At 38.2% G+C, this 13665-nt stretch overlaps 1 long non-coding RNA gene across 2 annotated transcripts in view; it reads right to left on the bottom strand.

Annotated features, from left to right (window-relative positions):
- LOC104913987 overlaps positions 1 to 13665 on the bottom strand; it is a 232537-nt gene that overhangs the window by 96156 nt on the left and 122716 nt on the right. Inside the window, exon 1 of one of the 2 annotated variants that reach the window (XR_795756.3) lies at positions 3107 to 3450. The exons of the other annotated variant lie outside the window; for it this stretch is intronic. This is a non-coding gene — a long non-coding RNA (uncharacterized LOC104913987). Of the gene's footprint in view, positions 1 to 3106; positions 3451 to 13665 lie in introns of those variants that run through there. 2 annotated transcript variants of the gene reach the window in all.

The raw sequence follows: 13665 nt of genomic DNA, 5'->3' as shown, positions 1-13665 counted from the left end.
TTTTTTGTTTACTGCACTAGAATAGGTAACTGGGAGTTCAACTGTTCTGTGCAGTAAAATCTAATATACAAAATTAAAGAAAAGTTAAGCTTTATAATTGTACTCCTTCATGATATGTTTGCTAACAAATAGAAAACATAAAAACCTCCCAGTAAGAAGATTTGAGACACATTATTTCGGACAGCTGTTAAAAATAAAAATGTCATAATGCAGATTACTTAGTATGTTTCACCTTTTATAGTCTCAGGAGAAGTAGCTAATCAGTCTTTTTCCAGTCTAGCTGCAATAAAATATTAATCTACTGGTTTAGTATTGGAGAACAGAATATAGTATCTACATATATTCGGCTTTATACCTCAAAATTTATGAATGCAGACTGCTTATTTATGTGATAGAAATGCGACTTGTGCATGTATTCGTACAGAAAATATATTTCCTGATGTAGAAAAGCTCTAATTTAGTACACGCAATCAAAAGCCAAATTTATAATGTGGTAAGATTTATGTAAAACTTTCTGTTACTTCATATATTAAATTTTACACTTCAGGCATTCTATCAGACAAAATTTGACTCCAGATTTAGAAAGCCTTCAAAAAGTTTTTGGAGCATAACTTGCTTTGATTTATAACACAGCTCTTCAACAACCAAAACGGAACTCAAAACCTCTGGAACTAGTGCACTAGCAAGCGTTCATTATTTCACAGTAAAATCTTCTAGGTAAAACTAGGAATACCACAAGAAAACATCTTACAGATACAGTTTTGCAGTAACTAGATGAGCATATGCATATTTGAAATTAAATGCACCTAATTTAATAATTCATGAGCAATTACTTCCACACATTGGTAAATAAATTTCGTAATGATTTGCTAAAATTTTACTGTCACATTTACTTTGGCCTTCAACCTGATCATTTTTCACAGTACTTTACATGAAAATATGATTCACCTGTGATATACTTTTCTCTGTCGTAAAACTTTTAAAATGTCCCAGAAAAAAATGAAGTAACTCTTATTCACGTTACTTTAGTTTTCTCATTTTCAACATCTTTTTTTCATTTTCTTTTTTTTTCCCAACATTTTAATCTTGTCTACTTTCTTTCACTGCAAATGATATGTGCTACAATTAAACTCAGAGGAGACTTCACGGAGATTCAGTGTCCTGCAAGGTAACAATGAGCAAACCCTTCCAGGCAAGTCGAGGCACTGGACTGTCTCCGGAGTACAAGGTTTTTCCCAGTCCAGTTATGCCTTGCATTATGTAATAAAGCAAACACGGACGCCCACACAGACACGGACACCTTACAGAAAACATACGCTTGAACAGCAGAAAGACAATACCTGTAAAGCCCATTTTAACTGCAGGAACTACTGCACAGGGGACCGAACAGGGGGCAGGGCGCAGGAAGGTGCGGAATGGCTGCTCCGCACCGACGCTGTGCGCACGTAGGGCACTGCTCACAAGCAAACACACTTAGGTAGAAACAGGCAATTCCAAGGCTGCAGCCACGAGAGTTACCATGTAAAATAAAAACACCTAACAAAAAGCCTGCCTGGCGCACTTTGTCTTACATCGTACACACATGGAAAAGACAGCAGGATAGAGTACACACTGCGTGTCAGAGGAGGTCCTTAACTTCCAGTTGCTGGGCTGCTTTGTTAAACAGAGATTAAATTCTCAAAACCTTTGAGTGTACAATAATAATGCATTCCCTTACGGTGCCAGATTTGTTTATGTAATATCAGCAAGGAATAATCACCCATTTACTGTGCTGATGAGCTCCACAAGTTTCGGAACTTGGAGCACCCTTGAAATGTGAACTTTCACAGCTCCTTCCTCATGTTTAGACTAACTGGCTTTCCCCCTTTTCAACAACAAAGGACAGCCCAACTCCTGCTCCCTGTCTTGCAGCTCAGACCCATACCCAGATTTGAAGGAATTAGAATAAATCCAGAGGCACAGCCGAGTTTTCCCTTGCATATTCCCCCATCAGTGGATCTAGGCACGTATTTTTCAATAGTTACAGCAAAAAGCTTCATTTATGCAATTCAAACAAAGAAACTTCTAGAAAACGTCATTACTTACTGTGTACTGAGCATAATTTACTGAGATTAAAAGTTTAAGGATTCATCTGCTTTACGTCCACAAGTGTTTTAAGCAATCCCTAACACTGTATCCTGCTTAAACATGACAGTTTGGGCTGCTTTGGCGTGTTGAGAAACATAAAGGTGCCAATGATTCCCATTATGCCTTCGCTCCCTGCAGCCTGGTTTTTGGAGGTGCGTGAGCTGCGGAAATTCAGGCTGCTAATAGCAACAATTTGGTACATTAGGAAAAAACAGACACCCCCCCCTCCCCTTCGCTCCCCTCCCCGAATGCTGCAGATATACTGTATAAAGTCATTTTGACATGCCTACACAACTGGTTGTGGCAGCTTTCAGACATGATTCCTAATCACAAAAAAATGCTTCAGGTTCTTTTAGAGAAAGCTTGCCGTCGGGAAGTTGATTTTGGCCAAGTGCCAAAATCATGTGCAAAAGGGGCCCTCATTACCAATTCATGGCAGCCTTCAGTGCTGACAAAAAATGTGACCCAACAGGCTAAAGCAACAACTAAAATTAAAAAGTACAAGACAAAGACAACTTACTTAATATTCCTTCCATCGCCACATTAAACTTTTCCGTAATTAAACCCTTGTTAGTTCAAAGCAGTTTGCAACTACTTTTAAACGATTGCACAGGCAGTCTGTAAAAGTTGAAAGCTTTCCCTGCAAACTCTCCCAACCGCTGCCCTGTTACATGCGGTTCTCTTGGATGGCAGAACTTTTTGCTGCGCACCGCCACAAGCGATCCTTCCTGCATGAGAAGCGACGCGCCTCTGCACATTGCAGCTAAAAGGGAGCCGAGCATTAGGAGCTTTTGCGAGCATGAAAGCCATAGGAGGAGTGAGGAGGGGGGAGGAGAGAAAGAGCTGAGATCTGGGAGCGGCTATTTCCTAAACTTTCTAAAAAGATTATCAAAAAGCTCATGCAAACATTAAGCGATCGCAATTAACAGAGCTCACTGCATCACTGTCCCATAAAAGCAGATTCGATACACGGCCTTACCTAGATGTCGTCTGGCTTTTCTGTGGATCAAAAAGTTTCCTGCCTAAGCACACAGATATTCTTTCACCGGCTATAAAGGCCCTTTTTATGAATCCAGCACTGTAACAGCCTGCTTTCTGCACCGCAGCGAGAGCAGGATGCGTCAGCTTTCAGGAGAAAAACAGCCTTGATACACAATTAGTGGCAGAGTGTCTAATAGTGGATTTATCTTAAAGAGTGAAAAGGCATTTTTTAAAAAGCAAGGAGGGTGCGGTCAGATCTTAGGCTATCCCTGAGAAAAGGGGCCTAGGCTGCACTAGTACCTAAATACTAGCAGAAGCTGGCTGGGAAGGGAGCCAATGGAATGACTTTGTTTGACCCAGCTGCCAATCTCTCCTGAAGCAGTGCGCCAGACTAAACACTGACACTATTTTAACTCAAATCAGGCTACAGCAGCTGTTTGCTTTCCGGCTCTCAGCTATGCACCATGGCCATGATGACTCTGCACGGCACAGATGATGGAGCTGGGGCAGTTCGGCTCAAATGCGTTCCGGCTTTGGGTTAGTGATGGAGATGTGGGGGGTGGGAAGGCTGCCGGGATGGGGCTTGCCTTCTTCCCTCACCGCTTGCTTGCTTGCTTAAACACCCTTACCTCCATTTTCCCCAAAGTGAAATGAAAATGAGGTTCGAGGCTCACAGAAAATTCAGCGCTGCACATCAGGTGGAAAGACAGAACTTACTGCCCAGGACCAACAACAGCCAGAAGATATTGTAAAGGTGTGCCTCCAAAATCCATCTGCAGCCTGAAATTATTTACCTTCACAGAGTCATAGAATCATAGAATAGCCTAGATTGAAAAGGACCATAATGATCATCTAGTTTCAACTCCCCTGCTATGTACAGGCTCATCAACCACTAGACCAGGCTGCCCAGAGCCACATCCAACCTGGTCTTCAATGCCTCCAGGGATGGGGCATCCATAACCTGTTCCAGTGCATCACTATCCTTTGGGTGAAAAACTTCCTCCTAAGAAGTCTTCCTCATTATCGGCACTGAAATTGTTCAGCATAAAAATAATCAACACACAGACCATTCATTCTTTATTGTAAAATGAAGGTCTGCAGATAGACCTAAGAAAGCAGGCACTGCATGTGTATATACATGTGCACATTTACATACACATCCAGATTCCGATCTAAATTGCAGCAGCGCAAATTGCACTGTAAGCAACAAAGTTACTGCAGATTAAACTGAGGGTGGAATTCGACAGCCAATTTACATATCAAACTTTGAGACTGAAAAAAATACGTAAGTAGATCTTAGCAAAAGGCATATGGCATGGAGGTTAGTATGTCTTTTCTCACTCAATAAAAGGTCAAAGAAGATTTGCAGCTGTGGAAAGGAAATATGTTAAGAACTCATGGATGCTTCTGAAGTACTAGACATATAGCATAGTCCAACATAGCACCTACAGTTTTGCAGCATTTACACTTAAACTCAACCTCGTTACTTAAGCCAAACTTTATTTCCTCTCACCCTGCCATGGAAAGTTGCTGGCTGTTTCCCAAAACTAGATGTCATGATAATTTCCTTGTTAGGTAAAAAATCAAAAGAACATTCCCACCTAATACCATGAGGCACAGAGAGAGAACCCAACCTTTTCTATTGCAAAACTGTGTGACTTATCTTGATATGGAGAGGGGAAGATGAGTTAAAGACACCTGAATGTCTTAGCTAAACACTGCTAAATATCTCAAATTCAACTGTGATACTTCATAGAGATAACGGGGGGTATGGGAGGGGGACACAAACAAAAAGAAACATAAAAATAAAACAAACAATCAAATCCAAAGCGATTAGGCTAAGTCTGTTATCTTTTTTAGGTTGTTGAGCACCAACAGATTTCCATGAGCTGTTCAAGAGCCCACTACCAGAAACTGGTGGAAATCACCAACATTGCATAAGTTCAAATCTTACTTTTTAACTACTTGAAGATCTAATTGCTCCAAGTTTAAAAAAAAAAAATACAAATCAGAAAACATCTTAAATAATACACCATACAATAAATAAGAACTACAAATGGAATGAGTAATGCCTATCAAAATAAATGTCCAATATTTCTATCATGCAAATTGAAATGGGAAATGAGACCTGCAGCATGTCTAAAATGTGAAAACAGAATATACAACTGTATTTACCTTATAGTGGAACATACAAAAAGTCAGTTACCAATACCTGAAAAGTTTGAAATCTTAAAATGGCAGACAGGTGAGACAAAGCCAGTTGTGTCTATAGTCCTCCGCTCTCACTTAGAAGCACAGTGATCATTTATTTGAGATGAATTTACATGCCTTCTAAAGAAAGTGTTGAGTCCTCAGCAAAATGAGTACATTTTGCCAGGAATTCACATCTTGAATTGCAAGACAGAAAAGATAATACCAAAGCAATAGCTCTAGGAAACAAAAAAATCCAAACTTAGCATAGCTGGAAAAGGAAAAAAGTACAAGATAAGAAAAAAAATATGCCAGCTCCTTGAGGCAGAAAAGAATATGGCCGGATCAACAGATAAAGAATTCAGCAACTAAGCTGTTGAATGATAGGAAAGGAACAATGTTGCTCTTGGTGAAACCATCAAGAATTTATCCAAGACTTGACAAGATCAGGATGTGGATAAACCATGGTAGATACGCACTTAGAAGACTGACAGAAAAAAAAGACAAGACTATGCATTTAAAGGTGGAATACAAAAGGCTTTTCATTCAAATACAGTATAATGAGCAGAAAGCTCATGCAACTTTCTCATTTTTCTTGGAAAGCTAATAAAAATTGTATTCCTGTTTCTGTTTACAAGGGTGGGTCCTCATAGTGTCATTTTGATTTGTAAGTTAAATATTGTCATAATTGCTTCAGGGTGGTTGCGGGAGAAGGAGGTGGTATCTGGCATTTCTTCCCCTTTTAATCAAACTTCTGTCAGCCTTGGGCAATGCATGAAGAAACATAGGGAAGCACTGGAATTGGTAACTACTGGAGCTTTGCTGACAAATACAAATCTCTTTCCTTCTACAAAACAATTTAAAATTCTTATTAACTTATAAATGAAGCATTAGTACAGCTAAGCTCATCTGAATTTCCTGTTGTAGAAAATCTCTGGTTACTCCTAAAAGAATTTTTCTTTCAGAAATACCATATTCATTTCATTCTTACTTGCTTTTGAAGCTAGGAAGCTGAATGTGTGTGATTACACTGTATGTATCGATGCCATCTAAAAATTCCTCAAATCATTGGCCAGTATTGGATAGATTTAATATCAGAAGTTTTAGGTGTATTTTTGAGAAACACAGTAACTTTGAGATCTCCATCCTGTATCAAGTAGTGGTCAAATGAACAAATGAGAAATTATATCAGCATCCTTATAGCAAGTACAGAAAATCTTTGGAAGATTTAAATGCTTCAGTATTTTACACCAAAAACTTCTATCAGGTATAGTTCAATTAATTTCAAGAAATGAATGCATAAGAAAGTAGGCTTTCATGGTTATGAATTCCTTTATATATTTTTTTATTTTATTTTGCTGGTGAGTTGATAGAAAGCGCATCAGAAATACCTTCAAGAAGCTGTTTTGTTTTGCTTTGTTTTATCTTTTTTTATTCAATTATTCAAGTAGGATGACTTCTTTCTGCAATCATTTCTTCAACCTTTGCTACTATAATTTTTGGCCCACTACTTCATGATCAAATGATTTTTCGCTTCAAATCAATTGGAAAACTCCAACTGATTTCAAATGAATCAGGATTTTATCCTTGTCAGCTTCAAGTCATATTATTGCCAGAGGGGCCCAGAGCAGGATGCATGTGGAGCACTGTGAAGTGATTTACTGCTTCCAGCTTCCTCTTGTGCATCAGCCACTTTGGGAAGAAATGATGGGCCAAAACTGTGATGTAACCTTACAAATCATATATGCCATTCTGGCATTTGAAACTGAGCTCTTATAATGTTCTGTGTTTGTTCACCTACTGAGCTCTGTACTATTTGAACCTTCAGCAAGTATCGCTGCTGGGCTCCAATAATAAATAACAATTTCACCAATAAGAACCACAGGGGAGGGGGAGGAGAGCACAAGAAAAGAAATTAAACATCAATGAAACTTTTGTTTCAGTATTTCATATATTTCAGGTGAGAAAATTAGATTTCCAAAACCAAAACTGACTTCAAACTTTATTTTACTGAGCACCATTTCTTTATTAATATATTTATTTTCAATGTGCATATTTTAAGCTGGGAGACAATGGTGAAATTTCTCACACACACACACACACACACACACAAGAAAATACAGGAAGGCATGCTATACATTCTATGTAAAAAGTGAGAAATGGAAATAAATTAGACACAGTCATCTATTCATGTTAAAATGGAACCCAGATGCTAAATGCTGAAAAGAAACTTGCCTTAGAAATTTGATTGCATAAATATCTTTCGTAAAGGATTAACATCCTCCTCTGAATTAACCAGTGTGCACCACACCACTACCAACAGTAGTGCATTAAGTCTTTTCCATTGCATTTGGTTGGGAAAAAGTGATATTACCATAGTCCATAGACATTCTTTATAGAAGAGGATAGAAAAGAGTGGCGACTTTTGCAGCTATGGAATTAGTTTAATTCAGACTCTAAAATTAGTCTTACACAATCTCATCATCTCCAGATGCTCCTTTATGCTCATAAATCCACTAAAATGTTTATATTGTCCCATGCAAAGGGGTGAATGCCTGCTGTGGATTGTTGCTTCAAGGCAGCAATAACTTACTATGTCTTTTCTGTACCAAGTTGCAGTGTTTTTTGAAGTACAATCTATAGACATTTGCTCTTTCCATCACACCTCCCACATTTCCATAAACCACAACATATTTGTGCTTCAAGACATCTTCTGGAACAAATCAGTTTTAGTTTTGAATTAGAATACGGCATGACATGAGGCAGATATAGCTGGTGTTTCTCCTAAGAATAAATTTGCGTGCTTTTAGAAGAGAGACCAAGCAAACATCAAGCTTACATACGCTCCTTACTTGTATACCAAGGAAATAGCTACCATATGTATTAAAAGTCAGTATCAAACATAATTAGATTAGATATAATACAACTGGGCTCCCTAGACCACCATCCAATCTCACTCATTCCATCTTTGGGACCAATTATCATATAATTATACTGAGTAGTGCTGAGAATCCTTAAGAGAACCCTATTGTGTTGCCAAACAAAAAGGCAGTTCTTGCCTCAAACATCATCCTACTATTTTGTCAATCAAATGCAGCTCTGGTATATAAGTTTCTTCTCTTGAGCTCATACACAAAGTTACTCTCTTCTTCTCCCATCACCATAATCTCTCTCTTGTAGTTCTGACTACTGAAGAAAGGGAGACAGATGTTCCAGCTTTTCTCAGTGAGTAAATATCGCCAACAAATTTACTTTTTTTCTTTTTTTTCTTCTTTTTTCCAGCAAGAGGTAAGATAAGGAAAATGAGAAAAAGGAAATGATGATTATTATTTTCAAAATATCCTTCCAAATATTAAGCAAGCATGAACATCCATTTCATAGTTACCACTAATTATAAAAATGAGATGGACAACAAACAAATACGCAGGTTGCTCTGAAAGTAATGCTTCCTATTGATTTTCATGGAAACTACAAAGGATACAAAAAGCATAGTAACACAGCTACAAACACTGTTTTTCAACACAGTCATCACCATTAGCCACGTGTTTTCACCAGTAATGTCCAAGAGAAGAGTCTGCATGCCACACTTGTCATAATATGCACCAGAGGAGGTGACCCACTGTCACTGTTGCCACTGTCAAAACTCACCATCCACTGCCTCACTGTGCTCACATCCATGGTTTGACTTCCATAAATGTTCAGCAAGCATCAAAGAATATAAGTAAGTGCCATTTTATCCACATAGGGGAATTCAGTGACACATCTGCACTTCCATGTCAGACGCCATTCTGTCAGACTGCTCCTCTGCTGCCATCTGCCACACGGCAACAAAATGTAATGGAATATTGGCAGGAAGGTTCAACCTCTACTGTCATACCACCAACATCTGTCTCTGACATCATGGACCACAACAATAAAATAGGAGGCATTACTTTTGGATCAACTCTTGTATGACTTATAGTACTGAATACTACTTAGAAGGAAGCATGTCTGGGGAAAAAAATGTGATGTAGAGGTTCAGTGGGGCTAGAAAGTAGGATTCTTGGTACTAATTTCTGATCCTGCTTCCAGTTCAATGGGTAATCTTTGGATATTAACCTCTCAGTCTGTTCCAGATCTCAGCTGAAGTAAATTCACAATGCTCAAAAGGCATTTGAAAGAACATCCTTAGCTAAACCTACTGTCTTCTGCATCTTAGTTTTTTAAAAGTGGGGTAGATAATGTTTTTATTAGTTGTTAAGCAACTAACATAATATTAGTAATAACACTATTAATTCTCCTTACATGATTTTAAATCCATCACTGTAGCAATGGCAGACGAATTTAAAAAAAACGGATAATCATAAATTAATATGGAATCACAGAATCCTAAAATCCTTAGAGTTGGAAGGAACCTCTAAAGGTCATCTAGTCCAGCCTCCCTGCAGTGAACAGGGACCTCCACAGCTAGATCAGGTTGTCCAGGGCCTGATCCAGTCTCACCTTGAATGCCAGAGATAGGGCACCAACCATATCTCTGGGCAACATGTTCCAGTGCCTCACCACCCTCACTGTAAAATACTTTTTCCTTATATCCAACCTAAATCTACTCTCTTAAGCTTGAAGCCTTTGTTCCATCACAACATTTAGCTCTGCTAAAGAGTCTGTTCCCTTTTTCCTGTAGCTCCCCTTTAGGTACTGAAAGGCCACTATCAGATCACCTCTGAGCCTTCTCTTCTCCAGGCTGAACAGCCCCAGTTCTCTCAGACTGCCCTCATAGAGGAGGTGTTCCATTCCTTGGACCATCTTTGTGGCCCTCCTCTGGAAGTGCTTCAAAAAGTCTATGTCTCTCCTGAACTGAGGACTCCACATCTGCATGCAGTAGTCCAGGTGAGGCCTCATCAGCACAGAGTAGAGGAGCAGGATCACCCCTCTTGAACTACAATTTCTTATTGCTTGTAGTGTTCATCTGAGGTAGCAATAAATATTAAACAAGTCTCTATTGAATATCCAGAATAAATTTGAGGTTAATTGAAGTGTTGCTTTTATGTAAGTTAGAGAGACATCAAATTTAGTTTTCCAATGCATGCTTCACGTAGATTGTCCTAAGCACTATTGCTTAGTTTTAAACTGCTTGCTTCACTGCAAAGTTTAAATAACCAATCACTCTGCCAATGTATATGCCTTTAACTCAGTGCTATGTTGACTCTTAAAATATTTTCACTTTTTAATATAAACTTTTCAGACAAAAATCTCTCTTAGAGAACAAGGACCCTATACAACTAAAATGGGGAGAAGTTACCATTTTCTGCTTTTTCAGTCTCACCTGTTTAAGTACAGCTTGCACAGCACAGATGCATCTATTATTCTTGTCTGTGGGATAGCCTGTTTACCAACCTTCTGAGAGCTTACAGTTGAAATTGATTTGCATACAAATCGTGATGGTATTTACTATTAATGTGAAGCAGAAGAGCCTACCATTTATACCAGGAGACTAAAAATCTATATGTCAGTTCTATTCAAAGTTCTAGAGGAGAAAAAGGAGGCAGGTGGGATTTGTGTACATCGTTGACAGCAAGATCCTACCCCATGGCCATTTCCATCGTTAAGTGCAACAAAAGCAAACCCAATCGTATGAGAGTAATTCTTTAGACCCACCTGAAACTACCCAAGTTTAAAAATTATTACACCAAAAGGTTTGAATATTAAATACTTTATCTGTATATGATAACTTCATCTACTGCCTGAAGACAAAACATAACATACAATTGAAGCAATATATGCAACACTATTACTGCATTTTCCTTGCAAATCTGGTTGTCTAGAGTTTTGTCCTTTCAAACCCAATACAAGACACAGAAGGATCATATTTAGGTTCCTTTATTACTTGTCAGTCAAACACTTAACAAAGAAGCAGTAGATGATGAAGTTTACCTACTATCTTCTATTATTGCAAATAGAGGAGGTCCCAAGATAAAGGATGATAAGCAACAGTCTATTGTCTACTTTATGTTAAAGATCATAATATTACATAGTTTTGGTTAGGGGCCTGTAACACACCAGAATAAATATAACAAGAACACACATCAGAGGAGAGCGGCATTTTTTTTTTAAATCAAAACAAACAAAATCATGCTAGAAAATAGGCTTTGTCATATTTCTCTCAATATTCTGATGATCCAGATTTTCAGGACTGCCACTGCCAAGTGAAAGTCCTCTTAAATGAAGTTTCTTATATTAAATCAGGTAAATCCTATTTAGTGTTTATTAGTTAGTCATATAAATGTTAATCTCCCACTCTTCATAGAGCATACTTGATGCCTTTTTGATACAATGCTTCCTTATGTATCTAAAGCAGCTTTTAATCCAGTCCCAGTTGCATTTTAGTAGCTATTTTAGACAGCACTTTACTGTCACTGGAGAAGTTTCAAGTTTAAACTAAGGGCAACTTCTGCATCCCAGCTGAAAAAGCAGTATTATTAGAAGTAATTTTCAGTTAGTTACCTCATCATAAGTTGGTTTACGTTTACATAATATGAAGTTAAATTACCACTCCAACATGAAACCTGGGAAAATGAAATTCGCTTATGGAGAACTCCTTGCAAAGCAGAAATCTTTTTCAAATCATGAGGATGGTGTGTCACATCTGTTTAATACATATATTTTCCATTCACATTTGAGAGCTGTATGCAAGTACTGATGGAGAACACATGCTTATTAGCTTAGTCTCACGAGTAACCAAATATCATGAATGATCAAACAGAGTTTTTATTACTTTGTGTACATTTTTTATGTAGAATCTTGGTATGTAATCATTCCTCCAACATCACAATATTTAAAGAGCAAATAACTGAGGAATGGGTTCATCAAACTTCAGTACATGCCAAAACTTTCTCCAGCATTGTACACACAAAAAAAAGATTAAGAGAGAAAGACAGCAGATGTGATCAGTTTGAAACTCATCACTCTACTGGATGAAAAACTGATGGCAAAAATGGTTGAATATAAATTCTAAATATGCTTAGCATATTTATTTTATATTTATGTGTGTGTATACATATATGTTACATATATATTATGCTATTTGCTGAAAAGGACCTTGCTGGACACGGGGACTTGAAGGACTTGAAACTGGACATGAGCCAGCAATGTGACTTCACAGCCCAGAAAGCCAACTGTATCCTGGGCTGTAACCAAAGAAGCATGGCCAGCAGGTTGACAGAGGTGATCGTGCCTGCTCTGGTAAGACCTCATCTGGAGTACTGTGTGAAGATGTGGAGTCCTCAGTACAGGACATAGACCTGTTGGAGTGCATCCAGAGGAGGGCCATAGAGGTGTTGCAAGGAATGGAACACCCCTCCTACGAGGACAGGCTGAGAGCTGGGGCTGTTCTAGAGAATAGAAGGCTCCAGGGAGACAAGATAGTGGTATTTCACTATATAAAGGGACATCATAACAACGAACGAGATAGACATTTTAGGATCTACTGTGACAGGACAAGCAGAAATGATTTCAAATGAAGAGAGATTTAGTTTGGAAATAAGGAAGATTTTTACAATAAGAGTGGTAGGCACTGGCATAAGTTGCCCAGAGATGCAGTGGATGTCCTGTCCCTTGAGACATTCAAAGTCATGCTAGACCTTGAGCAACCTGATCTAGCTATCATGTCCTTGCTGCAGGGGAGTTGGACTGGATGATCTTTGGACCCTTCCAACACAAATGATTCTATGTTTCTATGGTATCTAGCAAACATTGCTTCAAAAATGTGACAAAGCCATAGCAAAGAGTTTTGGACAGCAAACTGGCCCATTTTCATCAGTTAAATATTGTCTTATAAGCATTACGCGTTCACTGCTGACTGAGCAGCAGGCAGAACACAGACAGGGGAGACGACACAAAAAAAAACCAAAACAAAACAACAACAAAAAAAAAAAACCAGAAAGAAACAAAACTGTTTTGCTGTTCTCTTTACACAGAAAATATTCAACCTTTCTAGAATGGAATATTTGAGTCTTCATTGTTTGGATATAAAGAAGCTGAAATCAAAAGAAGTAATACTTGATCTTTCATCATTTGATGTCAAAGACCGCTATCAAACATCAGCATATTACTTATAGTAGAAGGATATAAATCAGGATGGTGGAGTGGAACAAGAATGACAGAGCACAGACAAATAAAGTTGTGGATACAATATTAATAATAATACCAAGAAAGCACGAAAAGAAAAACTAAAGGTGATGGAATAGAAGGAGTGAAGTCAGGAGGGAAAAATGAAAGGGATTAATTTTTATCACTCGTCAATCTGTAGCCATGTGGATGGACAAACAGTAATTTAGTTCTTTCCTGTAGGTCTCTTCCAACTTGGGATATTATATATATATATATATA

Source organism: Meleagris gallopavo, chromosome 1, assembly GCF_000146605.3.
Source record: "Meleagris gallopavo isolate NT-WF06-2002-E0010 breed Aviagen turkey brand Nicholas breeding stock chromosome 1, Turkey_5.1, whole genome shotgun sequence".
In the NCBI taxonomy this organism is placed as follows: Eukaryota; Metazoa; Chordata; class Aves; order Galliformes; family Phasianidae; genus Meleagris; species Meleagris gallopavo.
The sequence above is the reverse complement of the archived record's forward strand: the minus strand, read 5'-3'. Positions and strand labels throughout refer to the sequence as shown.